Source organism: Cibotium barometz, chromosome 47 (assembly GCF_041138505.1).
Source record: "Cibotium barometz isolate CiBa-2024 chromosome 47, ASM4113850v1, whole genome shotgun sequence".
Lineage (NCBI taxonomy): Eukaryota > Viridiplantae > Streptophyta > Polypodiopsida > Cyatheales > Cibotiaceae > Cibotium > Cibotium barometz.
Genome location: NC_141092.1, coordinates 32,759,123 through 32,764,574, shown reverse-complemented (window position 1 = coordinate 32,764,574; position 5,452 = coordinate 32,759,123). Strand labels below are relative to the sequence as shown.

The 5,452-nt window shown below is 41.9% G+C and overlaps 1 pseudogene; it reads left to right on the top strand.

Moving 5' to 3' along the window:
* Positions 1 to 4,588: 4,588 nt before the first annotated feature.
* On the top strand, positions 4,589 to 5,207 carry LOC147611598 (uncharacterized; annotated as a pseudogene).
* Positions 5,208 to 5,452: the final 245 nt, after the last annotated feature.

Sequence of the window (5,452 nt, the reverse complement as noted above, 5' to 3'; positions counted from 1 at the left end):
TTGACTTTCTCTGCCTTCACTCTATGACACATTAAGCATTGTCGCATATGATCAAGTACATCCTTTTTGAGTCCAGGCCAAAAGAAACTTTTCTTCAGAGACATATAAGTTTTATGGGCTTCTCTCAGAATCCTTCCCTTTATTTCCTCGTCATTAGGAATGCATAGCTGATTATTATAATACATGCATCCTTCATCCAATTTGTACCCAAGAACTCGACTCATTTCCTAAGGAGTCTTGCTTTCCTACATCAGAAGGGTAGAAATAGGGGCAAAAAATTTGTCTTGCATGATTTTCTCCCTTGCTTCACAAATTAATGGATTTGACACCACTTTAATGGATTTGACACCACTTTAATTGTAAGCAAGGCTGCTTTTCTACTGATGAGCACATCTGCCACCACATTTTCTTTCCCCAGCGGATACTTAATTTCAAAATCAAATTCATGTGCAGGGTTTGCATCCTGGACCATCTCCTTTGATGCATGTTGAGATCCCTTTGGGTGAAGATCCACTTCAGAATTTGATGATCTATCATCAAGGTGAACCTTTGTCCCAAAAGATAATGTCTCCACAACTTCAGAGCATAAACTACTAAGAGTAACTCCAAGTCATGGATGGCATAATTTCTCTCATGTGTTCTAAGTTTTCTGGATGCATAGACCACTACATGACCTTCTTGCATAGGAGTGCCGCATAAGGCAAACCCACTGGCATTAGTAATAACTACCTCAAAAGGTTTGGTAAAATCTAGCAATTTAAGGACAGGGTTGGTGGTTACTAAGGCTATCTTTAGTTTATCAAAGGCACTTTGACACATTGTAGTCCATTAAAAAAGGGTACTCTTCTTGAGAAGGTTAGTTAAAGGGGATGCTATCTAAGCATACCTAGGTATGAAGATCCTATACCATCCGGTTGATCCTAGGAATCCTCTGACTTCCTTTACTATCTTCGGTTCCGGCCAATCTACGACGGCTTGGATCTTTGCGGGGTTAGGAGAAATCTCATCTTTTGACACTATGAATCCCAAGTATTCCACCTGGTCACTCAATAGAAAAAGAACACTTGCCCTTTTTTGCAAAGAGTTGGTGTTTCCTTAGGATTTCCAAGACCTTGCGCACATGATCTTCATGATTAGCAACATTCTTTGAGTATACTAAGATATTATCAAAGAAGACAAGAAAAAAATCATCCAAGTATTCTCGGAGAATATCCTGCATAAGACGATTAAACATTGCCAGGGCATTAGTCAATCCAAACGGCATGACTGTGAACTCATAATGCCTATATATATCGAATGCTGTCTTTGGGATGTCCTGTTCCTTGATTCTGATCTGGTAGTACCCGAATTTGAGATCTATCTTTGTGAACATTTGGGTCCCACTTAACCAATCCAGAAGTTCATCAATCCTAGGGATAGGATACTTATTTTTAATTGTTAATTGATTCAATTCTCTGTAGTCAATACAAAGTCTTAACATTCCATCTTTCTTCTTTTGAAAGAGAACGTGTGCACCCTATGGTGAGACACTGGGTCTGACAAATCCTTGCTCTAACAATTGTCTTAATTGTTCCTTAAGTTCAATGGCTTTAGGGACTAGCATTTGTATGCACGTTGGGCTACTTGCTAAGCTCTGGTTTAACTGGATCTCATGATCTACTTCTCGAGACAGAGGCATCTTAGTCAGCTCTTCACGAAACACATTTGCATACTCACTTAACCACTCTGGCTCTTTAGCCTTGCATTTTATGTCTACTGGTGGATTCATCTTAACGACATAAACAGCTTGCCTCTTTTTGAGCCCTTTTAACAATTTAGAAGCCTTAACTAATTACAACACTAGGGATCTAGAAATTCCAGTGCCTTGAACTTTATTCTCATGAAGGTCAAGTAAAGAGATGGTTCCTTTGTGATAATGAATGTCAGCGTGATTCTTATGGAGCCAATCCATTCCAAGGATTCCATCATAGACTCCCAAGGGTAGGACTCTGAACTAGCACTCTGTTACGTTCCCATCTAGACTAAACTGAATAAGGTATGTCTCAGGGTGTGTGAAAAGAATCTTTCCACTGGCCAATTCCACTTGCATAGGTTTCCCTGATTTTTGATCTAGGACTAACTTACGTAGATATCCTGGAGAAATAAAATAATGAGTATTGCCTAAATCAATCAAAATCTTCAATTTCTTACCATGGTACTCTGATGGAGTCTGGAGGATACAAAATTGACGGTTATTCCCCTGATGCTCTATTGCGGCATAGATCTGTTCTTTTCTTTCCTCCACTTCCTCAGCTATAGTGACGGCTCTAGCTGCTGCAGTCTCAGGTGGAACTCTCTCTCTTTGGTTTCCCGAGTTCTGGGAGGGAGTTTGGAGACTGCTTTGCATGGAGGCTATAGGCTGAGCTGGCACTCTTCTGGGGTTGCTCTGATTTTGGCGTGGGGGACCCTGATTGGACTGATACAAAGGAGTCTGTCTCTAAATTCTGGGACCCTGGCTTCCTTGTCCCATAGAAGGAGATGGGAAATCCTTGAGCTGGTGCCCAAACCCTTGACATCCAAAGCACCTGTTCTCACTTCGAAGCTCTTCCCTGTGCATTCTTGAAAGAACTTTGAGGGAAAGGTTTTTCTTCATTCCTAAAACTTCCTGACTCCAGATTCTGGTTGGGACCTTGGTGCCTCTTCAGAGGTGAAAGGTTGGAAGAACTGTCGGGTGTCTAGAATCTCTTGAAGGATGAGGGAGCTGGCTTTGCCGAGGACTTTAACGATGAAGGCTTTGGTGAAGTCCTTCACCATTCTTACAGCTTCTGCCATGGAAACTAGCTTGGCATTCTTGACCAGGGTGTCTAAAGGTTTGTTCATTCCCCGATAAATGTGGCCATAAGTTGCTCTTCGTATAGTAGTGGTGAGTACCTCAAGAGAAGAGCAAATGCTTGATGATATTCTTCAATGGTTTTGCTCCCCTGGTTTAGCTCTAAGAATTCATTCATCTTGGTTTCTAAAAATCCGGGGGGACAAAATCTCTTTCTTAGATAGGCTTTAACATCATTCCAGGACTGGGTATTCCTATCCAGATGATTGGTGTCGCAATGATTTCTCCATGCCACCTTGGCTGTTTCCACGATTTTGAGCCTAGCAAGAGCCATTTTTCTCCTCTCGTTGTATCCGGTGACATCAAAATATTCCTCCATGGCTTCAACCCACTTCTCCACAGCCTCGCCCAAGTTCTCCCCTTCACCTTTGAAGGGTTTTTTGCTAGTATTGGACTTGTGATCACCATCTCCATCACTACTACCACCACCCGTGCCCCCACCTGCAACACCACCATCACCAATGCCACCACCCGTGCCCCCACCCGCGATCACGCCACTGCTCCTCTCAGCCTCTCGGCCTCCTGTCGAGCCACCTTTGTCATGGCGTCCTCGCCATATTGCTCCTGCATTAGTTAGTGAAATCAAATAAGAACATATTACAGTTAACATGAAAATAAACTACAAAACAAAACAGTGATACCCACAAGTGGATTTGGCCTGTCAGCAACAACAAGTGTCGCCTGCAAAGTGCGGTAGCCGTAGTATGTGGCGCACTCCATCTCCTGCGCCGTAGGTGCACGACCATAGTCTTCGGTCTGCATCAAGACAGAACCAAAGACTTATTGATTTCTTCATTCAATAATATTACCTTTGAAAGTTAAAACTATACTCACAAATGTGGCCACAAATCCATCTCGTCCCATCCGGCCTAGTCTAGATGTGTGACCAGCTTCTTGCAGTCTCTTTCGTGGTGCCGTCTATGTAAATTTGATTAAACAAAATAACATAGATTAGAGAATAGTTAGAATCAATCTAGCAAAGTTCATATTAATTCTAATATACGTTAGCAAAGGCACACACTTTCTGCTAGTGAGGAAAAGTGATGCGTAGGCGTCTCTCCTTGCGGAAGTATTGCCATGTCTCCATGCACATATCAGCCCTCCTCTTGTTTGTCTCCACCATACAGTAGCGTCTGTTTATTTTTCATATCACAATAGGCATTAGAATATACCATAGAACTTGTTAGATTTTAATGTTTTGTTTCTTTTATTGATTTTTTAATGTCAATCATTTGATAAATGACTCATGTTTTTATGGTACTTGAAAATCAAATTCGGACCAATCAGAGGGTACACCGCCACCTCCTACTGGTGGTGGTTGGGGTGCACAGAGTTCCAATACTGCACATGAACCCATTTACGATGATTTCTACTACGATGAGTCTATTATATGCTGGTGCGCTCGTTGTCATGGCACATATCGGAGGCCACGACGGTAGTGCTTTTCACATGAGATGACTCATGGTACTTTTGAGCGAGCACCACCACCTGAGGAGCGACATCGACCTATGGTATGTGACTGTTCTCCCTTAGTTTTATTATTGGTTATTTTACAAATCAAAGGCTCATATATAATGCAACCATATTATATATGTAGGTATATTCACTTGATGTGACGAGGATGACTTCACTATCAGTGGTGCACATGTCCCTCCCACACGGCACGGACAGTAGCTCGAGGTTTCTCTACATCCTCTACCTCCTGCTTTGTAGGCTAAGATGGGTGGAGATCATTCGTTGCCTACTCGTATGCATTCTCTAGTACAGACGTATGATCGAAGATGATACGGAGGATGGCAGAGAGGATCACTTCCTTTAGATAGAGTGGTTTTTAGCTTTTGGGGCAATCGCTACATGATTGCTCCGTCTACCCATCAGTGGAGCAGGACGAGGCCTCTTTATTGCATAGGATTTGCATGTGCCCCCTCGTTCAGAGGTCACCCTTATGTCTTTTTGTGGACCTATATATAGATGGGGTCCATGGCATCAGCTTACTCGCTACATTCGGAGCATGAGTACTTATGGGTTATGTCTCAATGCAGCCTCTCTTTCTGATAGAGGGATTACACATGCAGAAGGACAAAGACTCTATGTTGATCGAAGACCTTACTCTCAAGGAAACATAGCAGGTTTAATCAATAGTAGTCGAGGGATGAGTTCAAGAACCAATTGCACGTTTGTGGAGTGTGAGAATAGTCATGAACCAGGACATATGAGTAGGGATGTAGAAAGATACATAGTTGTCAATGCTATCAGATCATTACGTGCTGGTGATGAATTACTGATCAATTTTGGATGGCGTAGACCTCCACGAGCACCCTTAACAGATGAGGGTTGAGAGCTTCATTGTATACAATTCCTAATGTTATTTTGACCTCTTGTACCCTAATTCTACACTTTAATTTGCACCATGTTCTCTACTGTCTCTAATTTAATTTGATAATTGTCTTTTATTGTCTCTAACTATTTTGTATCTGTGATAATTATTGAATTCCATGCACATCTCTCTTTTCTTTTATATAGAAGCATGCTATTGATACAATCTTCTTTGCCTTCAAATATGTAGATTCCGGATTATGACAT